Source organism: Capra hircus, chromosome 19, assembly GCF_001704415.2.
Source record: "Capra hircus breed San Clemente chromosome 19, ASM170441v1, whole genome shotgun sequence".
Lineage (NCBI taxonomy): Eukaryota > Metazoa > Chordata > Mammalia > Artiodactyla > Bovidae > Capra > Capra hircus.
In genome coordinates this window covers 60495649-60512093 of record NC_030826.1, presented here as the reverse complement: position 1 = coordinate 60512093, position 16445 = coordinate 60495649, and the positions used below count along the sequence as shown (strand labels likewise).

Genomic DNA, 16445 nt, shown 5'->3' with positions numbered 1-16445 from the left:
CTGGGTCGTATGGCAGTTCTATTCCAGTTTTTTAAGGAATTTCCACGCTGTTCTCCATAGTGGCTGTACTAGTTTGCATTCCCACCAACAGTGTAGGAGGGCTCCCTTTTCTCCACACTCTCTCCAGCATTTATTGCTTGTAGAGTTTTGGATAGCAGCCACTCTGACCGGCGTAAAATGGTACTTCACTGTGGTTTTGATTTGCAATTCTCTGATAATGAGTGATGCTGAGCATCTTTTCATGTGTTTGTTAGCCATCTGTACGTCTTCTTCGGAGAAATGTCTGTTTAGTTATCTGGCCCACTTTTTGACTGGGTCGTTTATTTTTCTGGAATTGAGTTGCAGGAGTTGCTTGTATATTTTTGAGATTAATTCATCTGTTGCTTCATTTGCTATTATTTTCTCCCATTCTGAAGGCTGTCTTTTCACCTTGCTTATAGTTTCCTTTGTTGTGCAGAAGCTTCTAATTTTAATTAGGTCCCATTTGTTTACTTTTGCTTTTATTTCCAATATTCTGGGAGATGGGTCATAGAGGATCCTGCTGTGGTTTATGTTGGAGAGTGTTTTGCCTATGTTCTCCTCTAGGAGTTTTATAGTTTCTGGTCTTATGTTTAGATCTTTAATCCATTTTGAATTTATTTTTGCATATAGCGTTAGAAAGTGTTCTGGTTTCATTCTTTTACAAGTGGTTGACCAGTTTTCCCAGCACCACTTGTTAGAGATTGTCTTTTCTCCATTGTATATTCTTGCCTCCTTTGTCAAAGATAAGGTGTCCACAGGTGCGTGGATTTATCTCTGGGCTTTCTATTTTGCTCCATTGATCTATATTTCTGTCTTTGTACCAATACTGTCTTGATGACTGTGGCTTTGTAGTAGAGCCTGAAGTCAGACAGGTTGATTTCTCAAGATTGCTTTGGCTATTTGAGTTTTTTTTTTAATTTCCAAACAAACTGTGAAATTATTTGTTCTAGTTCTCTGAAAAATACCATTGGCAGCTTGACAGGGATTGCACTGAATCTATAGATTGCTTTGGGTAGTATACTCATTTTCACTATATTGATTCTTCCAATCCATGAACACTGTATATTTCTCCATCTATGTGTCCTCTTTGATTTCTTTCACCAGTGTTTTATAGTTTTCTATATACAGGCCTTTTGTTTCTTTAGGTAGATATATTCCTAAGTATTTTATTCTTAGTATTTTGTTGCAATGGTGAATGGAATTGTTTCGTTAATTTCTGTTTGTTAGTGTACAGGAATGCAAGCGATTTCTATGTGTTAATTTTATATCCTGCAACTTTACTATATTCATTGATTAGCTCTAGTAATTTTCTGGTGGAAAACAAAACATCTTAAAGAAGGAAAATCAACTGACTGCTTGTTTTCTTTGAGATATGAAATGCCTGGCTGGGCTGTTTGAAAACAAAGAAACATCCTTCACGTTGATTAACTTTTCATGCGCATCTAACTGGGAACTTAGAGTCGGGTTTTTGTGAGCTGACACACCTCTGATCTTACCTGCCCGCCCCTGTGCCCATGCACACAGCCACGCTGGTCTAACCAGGTGCACCATGAAAAGGGCTTGTGGTTGGGGGGAGGTCAACCCGGGAGGGTGGCTCTGCATGAGGATGGGAAGCACCAAGGACCGTGAGAGCCGCCCACACATCACAGGTGCGGGGAGAAGCCGTGCAGCTTCTTCAGGTGTGAGGACCACGCCCTCTCTAGGGGTTCCATTCTGTCAAGAGGACAGAAGGAAAAACAACAGAAGAGAGGAGCCTACACCAGACTGGCGGGAGACAAGTCCCCAGGGCGCCCATCGTCCCCAGTTTAGCAGGGCTGGGAGAGAGGGCTCGGGGTGGGGGTGGGGTGTGGGAAGGCAGTGCTGTCTACACTGATCTGGGCCAAAGATAGAGACCTGTCTGAGCTGAAACCAAACCCTGCAGGTGGGCGGGCAGGGCGGGGAAGGGAGGTTTCCTGAAAGCTGGGGATCTTCCCCGCAGAGAGGACATGAAAATGGTTCTTCTGACAGGAGGGCACAGCTGGAAAGGGGGCTGGAAAGCTAGAGATGAGGCGTGGCCAGCGAGGAGATGTCTGTAAAAGCTTTAAAACTTGTGCGGCGCCTGATCTTGGTCCCAAAGGAAACCTGTGTTTAGCATCAGGTTCTAAGTTCCTCCTCTTTCTCCACTATGATGCATCTTAATTATTCAAAACATTATAGCCTACGTGTGTGTACTCAGCCGTGTCTGACTCATTTGCAACCCCATGGACTGTACCTGCCAGGCTCCTCTGTCCATGGGATTCTCCAGGCAAGAATACTGGAGTGGCTTGCCATGCTCTTCTCCAGGAACCTGAGTCTCCTGCATTGACAGGTGGATTCTTTACCACTGAGCCACCTTGGAAGCCCACAGTCTATGTGGTGGCCTTCAAAAGGACAAAAGAGAAAGGGAGTTATGGATGCCTGGCCTGCCCCCCATTTATCACTGGCTGCAAGTGGAAAAGAATCAGACAGCCAACATCAAGAAGCTCCCCCACTAGGAACATAGTTCACACAAGCCCTGGGCATCCTAAAGAGAGGACCAGACAACCACAGAAAGCGGCTTTTTGAGTAGACAACACACCTAAGACCTTCTCTTTTGCAACATATATTAGAAGATGATCTTTAGAAGCTCAAGTTCACAATTAAAAGACAATAAGTCTTCTCGTGGCATGTTTTTAACAAATCGTACTTTTTTGGAAAACTCATAATACTTGATCCAGTTCCCAAGTCTTTCCACTACAGTACCTTGAACTCTTCAACAAAGGCAAATTCTCAATTAAAAAAGAACTGGCTAAAGAACTATGACAAAGACAAGGACATAAGAGCACAAAATTATTTTTATAAACCTCTGAAATTACTTTCCATTGCTCCACAGTATGTCTAGGGAATGTATTGATTTGTTTATAGAGCATGAAATGATAACTAGGTAAGTTTTAAACACCTAGTATCCCTGAAGGTGTAATCAAACATTCAACTTCCTGTTGAAGGATGGAGGGGAAGAAAACTGCTCACAGAACTGAGAAAGCTATCTTGAGACCAAGAAACGGAGGCAGGAAGCTCTGTGAGATCAGTGGATCAGTTTGTTACAGGGTAACTTTCTCACAGGGTGGGCCTGGGGTCAGGAGAGGGGGTGGCAACCTGGAAGCATTTGCAATCTGCACTCCTGGGGCGACAGGGACAACTTTACAGTTACCCTAGAGTATGGTGGTAGGTGGGGCTTCCTTGGTGGCCCAGACAGTAAAGAATCTACCTGAGACGCAGGAGATTCAGGTTTGGTCCCTGGGTGGGGAAGATCTCCTGGCGAAGGGAATGGAGGTAGGTGCCTGGATAATGGAACATGCATTTATAAGTCAAGATTCATGAATGAGTAAGGAGGCTCATGGACTAACGGAGCACACAGGGCACCTGATCCTCATGATTTTATTAAACAGTTTCTAGTAACTGCAAAGCCCTTAACACCAGAGAAGTGACCCCCTGCACAGGTCAGTCCTGGGTCGGGGGGGGGGGGGGGGCAGCACAGGACCCACTGTAATGGAACAAGATGGCATCACTGACGCTAACAGCCATGTATTTTCCCAGAGTGAAATGACTCAGAGTAAATCTAATAAGCAGCAAGGAAACTGAAAGTCCACTAAAGCCATTTTCCTTTTCTAATGCATTAATAATTGACTTAAGGACTAAATGTTACAAGGCCCAAAATTCAATATCAGAAATTCATTAATGTATTAAACAAACATTGATTACTACATTAGATGCACTATGAAATATATTTCACCTTTTTCAAAGCAATAAAAAAATATGTGCATGACCTTTGGAAATAACTGTTAGGAAAAAAATCATTTGGAATGTATTAATTTTATTTCTGAGAAGAACAGATGAAGATTACATCCTACAAAACAGAGGAATTGAGTCATCTTGAAGTTCATAGCCATCCTGGCAAAAGATGTGGTCAGTCACCTTCTCAGCAAGTTTGCAAAGAGTCTTGGAAAGGATCTTAGCTGAAAATGTTCCCAAGTCCCCATCAGAGGACCATTAGATGTGACTTCTGATCCAACCAAGCAGAACTAGTTATGACTCCTTTGTTCCAATCAATAAACTGTAATTGCAGTTACCATACTGTGTCATCGTTATCTGTCTACATCTTCATTTTGAACTTGATCATGAAATCCTTGACAAAGAAGACTGCCTTCTTTGCTTCTCTACCACTAACGATAATACTAAAACCAGTATCATCTCACTGCAAATCCCTCTATCAAGATTCGCTGTCTTTACAGATTAAAGGTCTGCAAAGTACAGTGGAGGATGCGGGGGTGAAATGCAGCCCAAAGCCTGCGTGTGTACAGCCCGGGAGCTAAGCCTGTTTTTCACTTGTTTAAATGTATGGGGTTGGGGTGGGAGGGAATCAAAGAACAGTAATATTTTGTGATATGTTAAAATTATATGAAATTCAAATCTCGGGTCTATAAATCAAGGGTTCTTGGGATGGAGCCACGCTCACTTGTTTCTACGCGGCCTACCCCTGCTTCTGTGTGACAATGGCAGAGTCAGGTAGCGAAGAGAGAGACGGTGAGCCCACAAGATCCACAGTATTTATCAGCTGCCTCTTTACAGGAAAAGCCTGCCGACCGCCGTTTACAGATTAAAGGAGGAAGAAAAGTGGTTTACTCAGCAAACATTAAAAAAAAAAGGAAGTATTAGACACTGTTACTGACTTTGCAGACAAGATTTAATATAATGTGTTAAGTGCAACTGGGGAAAGAGCTTGGGGAAGAGAGGAACGCAAACTCCAGGCAGAGAAAAAGGATGGAAAAACTAGACTGTGGCCTGACCTGTGTGAGAGCAGCGGAAGTGCTCGTCGCTCAGCCCACCAGGATCTAGCGTGCACGGAATTCTCCAGGCAAGAACCCTGGAGCGGGTAGCCGCTCACTTCTCCAGGGGCTATTCCCCACCCAGAGACCAAACCCAGGTCCCCTGCATTGCAGGTGGATTCTTCACCATCTGAGCCACCAGAGAAGCCCAAGAATCCTGGAGTGGGTAGCCACTCCCTTCCCCTGGGGATCTTCCCCAGCCAGGGATCAAACCCAGGTCTCCCGCATTGCAGGTGGATTCCTTACTGTCTGAGCCACCTGGGAAGCCCCGTGTAAAGAACAGGGGACCTGCCAAGCGGGCAGAAGCCAGGCAAAGTGAACCCAGGACACGGATGGTCAAGTACCTTGCGTGCCAAGTTAGATTAAACACTTGTTTTGCTCACTGCTACTTCCTTGACTTCACTCTTCCTGTCTGAGAACAACTGTTTAATCACTGGAATATCACACATTCCACTAGCCCTTCCACTCTAGTCTCCAAACCTCGAACTCCCACCACTGCTCCACCCTCAGATGATGCCCTTGACTGCTACTTTCTTGAGCAACTGAAGCCATTGGGAGAAATTTCCTCAATGCCCCAGGACTCCTCCTATCCACCCACCTACAGCCATGCCAGAGGCAATGTAACCATTTCAGCAAGTTACCATTTCTGCCTATAGTAGAGACTCCGTTTCCACCAGGTCTCTGAGCAATAAAGGCTAAACGGAATCTGCTATTAATGGTACCTTTAATTTAAGATTTAAATTTTGGAAGAAGAGGTTAAGAACATCTTTGGCAGATGACTTAAAAGAAATTCTTGCCCCGCTACACATACCACTGGCTTCTCAATTAATAAAATAAAAGCACTACTGAAATCAAGCCCCTTAACAGGGGATAAATTATAAATGTTCTCTTCTTCTCTAGCATTTTAAAATTTGCTGAAGGTAGTGTAATGATAAAAGAAAATAATAACCATCAATATGATTTAACCTAAATTTTTTGATAGTATTTCTCACTGAATGGGAAAATAATGCCAAGGTACGCACATGATAAGTCACACAGTACCTTTTCTTATACGTACTATTAGCTGCTCAGTTGTGTCTGACTCTGCAACCCCATGGACTGTCCATGGAATTCTCCAGGCAAGCATACTGGAGTCGGTTGCCATTTCCTTCTCCAGGGGATCTTCCTGACTCAGGGATTGAACCTGGGTCTCCCACACTGCAGGCAGATTCTTTACCATCTGAGCCACCAGGGAAGCCCTTTCTTATACATAACAGGTTCCTAAAAACTCGTGCTTAAAACTACTCAGATCTGGTTAATTCACACACTAGGAAAGATTCCAACTTATTAGAATACTATGAAATTCTTTTATACAATCATCCTCTCAAACTCAAGGGCAGAGGTTACAAATTGTATTCATCTTGGTATTTCTGGCACACAGTTTAGTATCTGGAATACAAAAGACACTCAACTATATCTGTATTAATAAATTTGTTCTTGCCCTGAATGTGAGATTTCCCTATACTAAACCCTGTCTGAAGGAAAATACACTTAAATAGCACATATTCAAGGATTAATTGATTTCCTAGAGGAAGTGAACCTTAAATATCCATTGGAAGGACTGATGCTGAAGTTGAAGTTCCAATACTCTGGCCACCTGATGCAAAGAGTAGACTCACTGGAAAAGATCCTGATGCTGGGAAAGTTTGAGGGCAGGAGGAGAAGGGGTCGACACAGAACGAGATGGTTGGACAGCATCACTGACTCAATGGAAAAAAGTTTCAGCAAATCTGGGAGATGGTGAAGGACAAGGAAGCCTGACTTGCTGCAGTCCATGGGGTTGCCAAGAGTCGGGACACGACTTAGCGACCGAGCAACAACAATAATGTGTTACAAGTTAGTGTTTAGCCCAAATACCCCAAAAGCCCTAACTGCCTTAATGATGTCCTTTTGTATGGAGTCTTCCCTAAAAAATATGTGATATTGCTCTCTGGTTGGAAGCAAAAGAATTTTTGCTAAATTCCAAGAGACTTTAGAGTCTGGCATCTCTGGGTTGCAATCTCAGCCATTCTTGCTAGTTGGGACCTAAATAAGGGACTTAATCTTGTGCGTGGACCCTTTTCCACATCTGCCCCGTGGAATAAAACCCCTCCGGACCTCAGAAGGATGCAGGCGAGACTGAGTAAGATAATACTGAACCTCGTCTACGGCCAGGAGTCCAACATACACTCACTCTCTGACTCTCCTTCTGCTCCTGCAGAACCAGGACGTCCTCCCTGGAAAGTAGATTCTTCCAGACTTATTGATTTAGAAACGCCTTATGAATGCATTATGACACATTCATGCAACAGAATACTAGGTAACTGTTAAAAAGTTACATATGTACATATGAAACTCTTTGGCCAAGATATCAGAAGAGCCAGAGGTTAAAGCGTCTGCCTGCAATGCGGGAGACCTGGGTTTGATCCCTGGGTCGGGAAGATCCCCTGGAGAAGGAAATGGCAACCCACTCCAGTATCCCTACCTGGAGAATCCCATGGACGGAGGAGCCTGGTGGGCTACAGTCCACGGGGTCGCAAAGAGTCGGAGACGACTGAGCGACTTCACTCATCCACGCCTTGGGAGCCAGGAGCAACCTTGCTGCAGCTCCGAGCGCCTCCAGCCTCCGGGGCATTCGCATTTTAAGTACTTTCACGCCTGGAGCCCGTCCTGGCGTTTTCGGAATGAGAATCGGGTGTTTCTCCCCTGACTGCGCGCGGGCTCTGCGCATCTCTCCGCAGTCCTCCTGAGGCGCGGGGTCGGGGACAGCCAAGCCCCCAGGGGACCCCGTTCGGTGCTGGGTCAGATCCACACGTCCCCTCCTAACGACGCCGGAGGATGGAGACCGTCCGGCCAAGCCCGGGGGCCGTCCCGCGGCCGGACGCCCCGAGCCCTGGAGGGAGCGGGCAGCACCCCCACAGGACGCACCCTCGAGCCTCGGGGCCCATCCTGCCCCCCGGCGCCTGCTCGGCCGCCCCGCGCCCCGGACCCCCGGCTCGCCCGCCGCCCCTCCTCGAGCCCTCACGCCTCCCCGAGGGGTGACAGCTCCAGGGCGGGGCCTCCCACGCCGCAGCCCCCGGCGCCCGCCTCACCTCACCGACAGGCCGCGGGGTCGGCGAGCACCTCAGCTCCCAACTGGATCCGAGAGCGCGGCCGCGCGCGCGCCCCCGACGCCGCAGGCCCGCGAGAGGCGGGGCGGGGCGGGGCGGGCGCGGCGCCGGAAGTCGCGCTCCGCCCCGCGCCGGACGCACCTGGGGGCGGGGCTGCCCGAGGACGCGGCCCGCGGACGCGCGCGCTCCCGCCTCTCGGCCCTGAGCAGCGTGTGGGCGGGGCTACGAGGAGGCGGGGTTACGAGGGGAGGCCATGAGGAGGCGGGGTTACGGGGGGAGGCCATGAGGAGGCGGGGTTACGGGGCGGGGCGAGTGGCCCGCCGGGCCGCGCGTGGCCGAAGGCCCGTGCCCGTGGGATGTGCCTCCTCCGCGGAGACCTCGCCTCGCTCCCCATGGAGGCTCAGGCAGAAACCACGGGCTTAAGGTCAGGGCCTCCAGTTTGAGCCCAAACCCTGCAGCCTCCTGGCGGGTGACTTTGGTCCACACTGCCCTCTTACCTGCCTCCCGAGTCACAGCTACATCAAGACTCCTTTATTTTCTGCTTCCCGGCTTTTGAACGGTTCTCTCCCAGGTTTTCCCAGGAAGCTCAGTGGTAAAGAATCCACCTGTAAATGCAGGACACGCTGGTTCGATCCCTGGGTGGAAGAGGTCCCCTGGAGGAGGAAATGGCAATCACTCCAGTCTTCTCACCTGGAGGATCCCATAGACAAAGGAGGCTGGCGGGCTCCAGTCCACAGGGTCACAAAGAGTCCGACACGACTGAAAACTCACCCATGCTCCCAGATCTGCGTCCAGCAGCCCCTTTCTCCCTCCCGTCGCCCGCGTGGAGTGCAGCGTGCCCGTGTCCCCACCAGACCCAGACCTAGGGCATCTGGACGCCAGGGATGAGTCCTCCTGAGAATCTGGCAAGTGGCAGATCCTGACTCTTCCAAATGGCCTGAGACATATGGCATCCGTGGGAGGTTCTACACTGCAGTTATTTTTGCTAAAAGTGTGAACTGGTGTTCTGAGTCTTATTGCCCAAAGTGACCTAAATGCTTTTCAAAATTATTGCAAAGGAAAGAAAAGCTCACAACAGACTGTCCCCCCAGATTTCTGTAGGGTCACATTTCTCGGCACAGTTTTTCACTTTTGGGGAACTTAAGTTCTAAAAAAATTCCCTTGATCCTGTATACATCAAGTAATTTTAAAAAATCTTATCTTAGTTTTTCTGCTTCTTGAGTTTAAACCAAATCCTCCCCAGCCACTCTAAGTTCTACCCCGAAAATACATAAATATATATGTGTGTGTATATATATATCTATTTCAAAAAAAATGTTATTTCTCCTATTTAATATGGATTAAATAGGAAATTCAAAGAGCTACAGTGAAATCCATGCTGATTACAAACCTGGCAGCGAGAGATGGGAGAAGGGAGATAGAATGCCCTAGGAACTAGGACATCGGAGAACTGAAGAGGACAAGTAGTGAAAACTATACATGATACTTTTTTTTCTTGAAATAGCTAAGACATTCTAGTTACAAATTCCGAAGAGTACATTCCTAATACCCTAGGATTTGTGGGCAAGTAAGTAAATGGAGGTCAAAAATAAGTCTATTAAATAAACAAACCTACTTGTGAAAATGTGTCACTAAAAATACGCATTCACAGCAATTCTCCAGCTGTGCTTCTCGCTAGTAGCTTCAACCGGCTTTAACATCAGAAGCCTAGGCATTGTTTCTGCTGCTCTTCTAGACATTTGTTTCCTAGTTTCTTATCCTTGCAATGTTCTCTATCGTTCAGGCTGCTCTTACTTCTACTCTTGCTTCAAGATAACGTGACGAAAACCCTAAAAAGCTCATCACCGTAGACAAAACGATCTCACTTTCCTCTACTAGACACAGGCTACCCTCTTGTTCAGGTGGTTTTACTTATGCACTGTCCCTTCAATTGTATCAATACAGTCTGAGATTAACAACTTTTTCCCCTGCTTTCTTTTTCTTGATTTACTTTGATTTGAAGAATGATTACAACATTGTGTTGGCTTCTGCCATACCTCAACATGGATCAGCCACAGGTTTACATGGGACAGCTGTTTCTTGTGCCAACTCAAATCCCCAGGTCTATGTGCAGGGTCACAGTGGGCAGTAAATGTTGTGGCTAACCCTGCTGATGAGAAAACTCATCCAACGGTATGCAAACATTGTCATCAGTATTTCCACAAAAGGTCACACCATGCACTGCACAAAATCTACCTGATAAAAGCAAGACATTAAACTCCTCTCAGGGATGGATGAAAAGTTATGACGATAAAACGGTTTCTCTCCTGTAACAGAGAGAACACTGAACAAGGCCTTTTTAATAAACAGACGACTGCAGAGCAGTGCACCGGTCGTGATATGGTCCGCCGTCTTTCGGAGCCAGCTGCTTGTCAGCCTGCGCGTACCTTGTAAACAACTTACTCCCATCATCTCGATCCACGTTGCCATGGCTACCAGGTCCCAGGACTCAATAAGTAACTGCAGGGACGATGTTCCTTTCTGAGACTCTGTCTCTAGGAAACAGCAAACAAGCTATACGGCCTGGTTGTCATGGTGGCAACCCAAACGCCCATATCTCATTAACAGATTTCTAGACAAACAAGTCACATGGGAACACACAGAGCGTAGAAGTCGTAGACTGAGATGTAACAGGTTGCTGGTTAAACAAAATAAATGAGGACACACAAAATTTTCATGCATTTAATGTAGAGAAAAAGAGTTTGTTTTGCTTGCTGAACCCCAGACCTGCTGCTGATGAACAGAGGAGCCTATTTGTGTTGCCTTTTTACTTGCTAGAGTCTTCATGGCTTCTTCATGCTATTTGACTCAAATTTAAGAACAAAACTGCTAAGCTGTTAGGGCATTTTTTTTTTTTCTGACATCAAATCAGTACATTATTTTGCATGATATCAGTACACTGAAAATTACCCAATCCATTATTTAAATCTATTACTGAGAAACAATTTATTATTATTATTTGTTTTTAAGCGCTTACCATTTCTATAAGCTAAAAAGAGTGCCAAGAGAGTGATGTGGTTTCTAAACTTAGGGTTTAAATTAGGTGTAACTTTGAAGAATTTCAAATTGGTAGTTTTTTCTAGAGTACAGCAAGACAGATGAAGAAACACAGCTTTGACCAACAAAGTTGAAAGACAGTCTCTTTAACAATAGATTTAACGCTAGTCTTGAATGATAGATTTCCAAACTACCATCTTTACTGAATTTGTACGATACTGTTTGTTTTCTGTTTTGGTGATTTTTTGACCATGATGCGTGCGGGATCTTAGCTCCCATACCAGGGACTGAACCCACACCCCCTGCATTGGGAGGCAAAGCCCTAACCACTGGCCCGCTAGGGAAGTGCTCACACTGCCGTCCTAAATGGGGCTGAGATTGTTAATAAATGGCTTGGGGACGTGACTAATGATTGGTGGACGGTCAGACAAGGGAATGACTTCCAAAGGTAGTTTTAGTTCATCTGGCTTTTACTACTTGCTATTATTACTAATTACCATCATTGTTTTCATTACCTCGAGGAGGATTTCAAGTATTATATTCTTTCTTTGTGTTTCTCCAAATGGAAAAATTAATCAGGAAGATAAATATTTGAAGACCTAGCCAAATTTGATACGTAAAACCTCAGGCAACCAACAGTAAACTCTAGAGGGGCTCATTGTCTTGCTTAGCAAGAACCCCAACTTTGCAGGGGAACAAACATGTCAACAAATCAACAATTATTCTAAGACCAAATAATAATAATAATATAAAGAGGAACCCCTGCCCCATTGTTAAATCATATGGTGCAAACGATAAAAGTACCATAGGAAAAAATCACTGAGAGCCAGAGTTACCGGGTGCCTCCAGGGAGATGGGCAGATACATTTAACCAGAGTGGAGAATATATCAAAGGGCACAGAGAAATAAGCCTGCATAGGTTTTTAAAAGCTCCGAATTATCAACTTACCTAAAGAATACTAAATGCGCTAAAGAAGAGATGGCTTAATCTGTGTGTCCTTTCCCTCCACAGTGAGGAAAATGGACTTTAGTGGTGAAGGCAAACCAGCAGAGGAAGAGAGCTGAGACTCCAGTTGGCTGAGGAGACAGCAAGTGAGCACCTATCTATTTCAAATAAGCTCATGTTTCTGGGCACAAATTACATCCCACAGCTGCTTATGGGCAACCTGAGACCTACTGCATTGCTGATAAGCTCAGTGAAACTGTAAAAAATGAAAAAATAATAGATCATCAGCTTTCTTAAAAAAAATGGTTAAAAGACAGTGAAAACTTGAAAACAGAAAAGTAAAACTCCAGAGTCTTTCATTAAATATATTTTATGAAAGTTTAGAAGAGAGTGGTCACTAAGAACCAGAATAAATAAATTAAAGCTAAGTCATACTATTCTTTTTTGATCCTCACGTTAAAAATGGGAATTATATAGTCATGACGGAAGTTAATTTCAAAGCATTTAGTCTGATCCTTCATGATATTTGTGGGTGAGGCTCTAAAATAAGGTTGTTGTTGTTGAATTTGCTAAGTCCTGCCTGACTCTTTTGCAACCCAATGGACTATAGCCCGCCAGGCTCCTCTGTCCGTGGAATTATCCAGGCAAGAACTGGAGTGGGTCGCCATTTCCTTCTCCTGGATCTTCTGCCTAGGGATCGAACCTTCGTCTTCTGTATTGCCAGGTGGACTCTTTACCCCCGAGCCATCTGAGCTAAAATAAGGACTCAACATATTATAAACAGGTACACTCAAAGTCTGTTGGATAAATGTAGCCAATTTTTGTTGATAATTTTTGAAAACTTACATAGGTTAGGATATAGAAAATCATTTTCTAGTCAAATCACAGTATGAAACAAAACCTATGTAGCATAAAAAACAGGACTGAAGGCAGTACTAGGGAACAAAATTATTTTAACAGTTTTAACACTGAGCCAAAACCTAAAATATAACACTTAACAGAAATATAGAAGACTCTTGAGAGTCCCTTGGACTGCAAGGAGATCAAACCAGTCAATCCAAAGGAAATCAACCCTGAATACCCATTGGAAGGACAGATGCTGAAGCTGAAGCTCTAATACTTTGGTCACCTGATGCGAAGAACTGACTCATTGGAAAAGACCCTGATGTTGGGAAAGATAGAAGGCGGGAGGAGAAGGGGACGACAGAGGATGAGATGGCTGGATGGCATCACGGACTCAGTGGACATGGGTTTGAGCAAACTCCGGGAGTTGGTGATGGAGAGGGAGGCCTGGTGGGCTGCAGCGTGGAACATGGCTAAATGACTGAACAACAGGAAGGAACAGCAACTTTAAAGGACACGAGTGTGTTAGCTTATAGTCCTGCAGGTTAGAAGTCCACCACGCAGTCCGTCTGGGCTAACACTGAGATGCTGGCCCGGCTGCACGCCCTCCTCGAGGCTCTGAGGCAGAGTCTGTGTCCGATCTCTTCCGTCCCTCCCTGCATCTTCACGCCCAGCAGTGGGGGGTCAGGTCCTCAGCGCACAGCCTGCTGACAGCGCAACGTCTTCCTCTTCTACTTTTAAGGATCCTTGAGATTACACTGGGCCCACCCGGATGATCCAGGATAATCCCCCTATTTTAAGGCAGGCTGGTTAGCAAATGTAATCCTCTTTTTCCATGTGAAGTAATGTATTCACCGGTTCCGGGCAGGGGGGGCGGGTGTCAGGATGTGTACGTCTTTGGAGGGATGGGGGCATTATCCTGCCTATTCCAGGAGCAACTGAATTCAAAGGGGGAGCTTGGAAAGGGATCCTCAGGTGAAGCAAGGGAAGTGTTAAGAGATGCGATGGTCAGCTCCCCGGGTGGACCAGTAAGCGCCCACTGGGCAGATACTAACTCCTCCGGGTGGTGGTGACGTGGCTACACCAGCATCTCACCTATTTTGTGTTTCTGCAGCTTTTTTTTTTTTTAACTGGAACAAATGTTGTTCTTTAGTCGCTAAGTCATGTCCAACTCTCTGTGACCTCGTGGACTGCAGCACAGCAGACTCCTCTGTCCTTCACCATCTCCCAGAGCTTGCTCAGACTCATGTCCTTTAGGTCAGTGATGCCATCCAACCATCTCATCCTCTGTCGTCCCCTTCTCTTCCTGCTCCTAATCCCTCCCAGCATCAGGGTCTTTTCCAGTGATTTGGCTCTTCCCATCAAGTGGCCAAAGTATTGGAATTTCAGCTTCAGCATCAGTCCTTCCAATGAACATTCAGGATTGATTTCCTTTAAGATGGACTGGTTGGATCTCCTTGCAATCCAAGGGACTCTCAAGAGTCTTCTCCAACACCACAGTTCAAAAGCATCAATTCTTCTGCGCTCAGCTTTCTTTATAGTCCAACTCTCACATCCATACGTGACCACTGAAAAAACCATAGCCTTGACGGACCTTTGTTGACAAAGTAATGTCTCTGCTTTATGCTGTCTAGGTTGGTTATAACTTTCCTTCCAAGGAGTAAGCATCTTTTAATTTCATGGCTGCAATCACCATCTGCAGTGATTTTGGAGCCCCTAAAAATAAAGTCTGACACTGTTTCCACTGTTAAGGACTTGAAAATGCTAACGCACCAGAGATGACAAGTAAATGGGCTTCATGGGTGGAGTCAGCATACAATGGAGAAATGCGTTTGAAGCAGGGGGACTCCCTGGTGGTCCACCGCTTAAGACTCTGCCCTTCCACTGCAAGGAGCAGGATGCACTCCCTGGTCAGGGGATTGGATCTCACAGCCCCCCACCCCAAAAAAGCTTTTTTTCTACTAGTACTGTTTTTTTTAAAGATTTTTTTTATGTAGACCATTTTTAAAAAGTCTTTATTGAATTTGATGCAATATTGTTTCTGTTTTTTTGTTTGTTGTTTTTAGCGGAGAGGCATGTGTGCTCTGAGCTCTGGACCAGGGATGGAACGCGAACCCCCCGGCAGTGGAAGTCAAAGTCCCAACCAGCAGACCACCGGGGAAGTCCCTCTGCTCATAATTTCCCTGAAAATATTCTTTTTTCATTTAAGCTTTACTGATACTAATTTTCAATATTTGCTCCTTGAACATCCACCACGTTCTTCTCTTCATGAACCCGTCCCTTCATTTTGTCAATAATACATGCGTGGTGCCTATTATATAGCACGTACATATTACATATCCCTAAGCGTTAGGGATAGCAAAGTAAACACCAGTAGCATGGACCAGCTGTTCAGGAGTTTAAATTGTATTGCGGTCTATCGACGAAAACGGAGAGTGGCAGGGCGGTGTGGTCAGAGCTTCGAGGAGAGGGCGGCAGTAAGAGGACCTTAAGGAATTCATCTAGTACAGACCCGAGGAGTCAGGGACCTTGATCCAGGAGAAGTCACTGTACATTATTAATAAGATCTGAAGGCAAAGATGGAATCAGGCTCAGGGAAAGAGAGACTGTCCTAGAATACCGTTACCTTCAGTATTTCAGCCTCTTCCTTCTTTACATTTTCCCTTCCCTCGACTCTCTACAAGCTCAGCTAGATCCTGCTTTAAAGTTCCTTCCAAAAGACAAGTTGATGTCAACTCCCTTATGTGACATTTTCAGAGGTTTCCTATTTGAGAAGCCCTTTGTCTATCATCCATGTTTATCCAACCCCGTATTCTCTTAAATCAATGATCAAAGTTATTTCAGAATACTTGATTTCTCTATCCAGTTAGGCACTTTTATTAGCTAATCAAGATAACAATTTAAAAGTGAAAAACATTTTCTGTTTTGGAGTTTCATTCCGGTGCTCCTCTTCGGTAGCCACTAGATGGCGCCTGCACGCCTGAGAGACAAGAATGCTGATTCCGTTTGCCTTGGAAACAAGTGAAACTGCGCAATCAGGACCCCGAGGAGAGCAAACAGCCCAAACTAAATTGTAGGTGTTCTTGGCTCTTAAATTTATTCTTAGAAAGTAAAGCTGGACACCCCCCAATCAGTCCAGTGGTTAATGCTCCACACTTTCAATGCAGGGGGCACAGGTTCCTCCCCTGGTGCGGAAGCTAAGATCTCACGTGCCTTGCCCTTTGGCCGAAAAACTAAACTAAAAAAAAAGGAAAACAAGCATATTCCTTTCCTTCAGGAAAGTAAGGACAGTAAGAAATTTTAAATTAAAATCCATGCCCGTCTTGCATCACCTCATCCTGATCCAAGCTTTATTTTCATTTCTTTTATTTTGACATTCTAGTAATATACTGTCTTGTAACATCCCAACCTGGCAAATGGGCTTCCCTGGTAGCTTAGCTGGTAAAGAATCCTCCTGCAAGGCAGGAGACTTGGGTTTGATCCCTGGGCTGGGAAGATTCCCCTGAAGGAGGGCATGGTAACCCACTCTAGTACTCTTGCCTGGAGAATCCCAGGGACAGAGGAGCCTGGCGGGCTATAGTCCATGGG

General features: G+C 45.5%; 1 protein-coding gene across 2 annotated transcripts in view; it reads right to left on the bottom strand.

Annotated features, from left to right (window-relative positions):
* The window catches only part of ABCA5 (ATP binding cassette subfamily A member 5), a 64663-nt gene extending 56565 nt beyond the window's left edge, over positions 1-8098 (bottom strand). For both annotated transcript variants that reach the window (XM_018063914.1, XM_018063916.1), the window contains exon 1: positions 8015-8098. The gene's annotated coding sequence lies outside the window, so the exon portion shown is untranslated. The remainder of the gene's footprint in view (positions 1-8014) is intronic.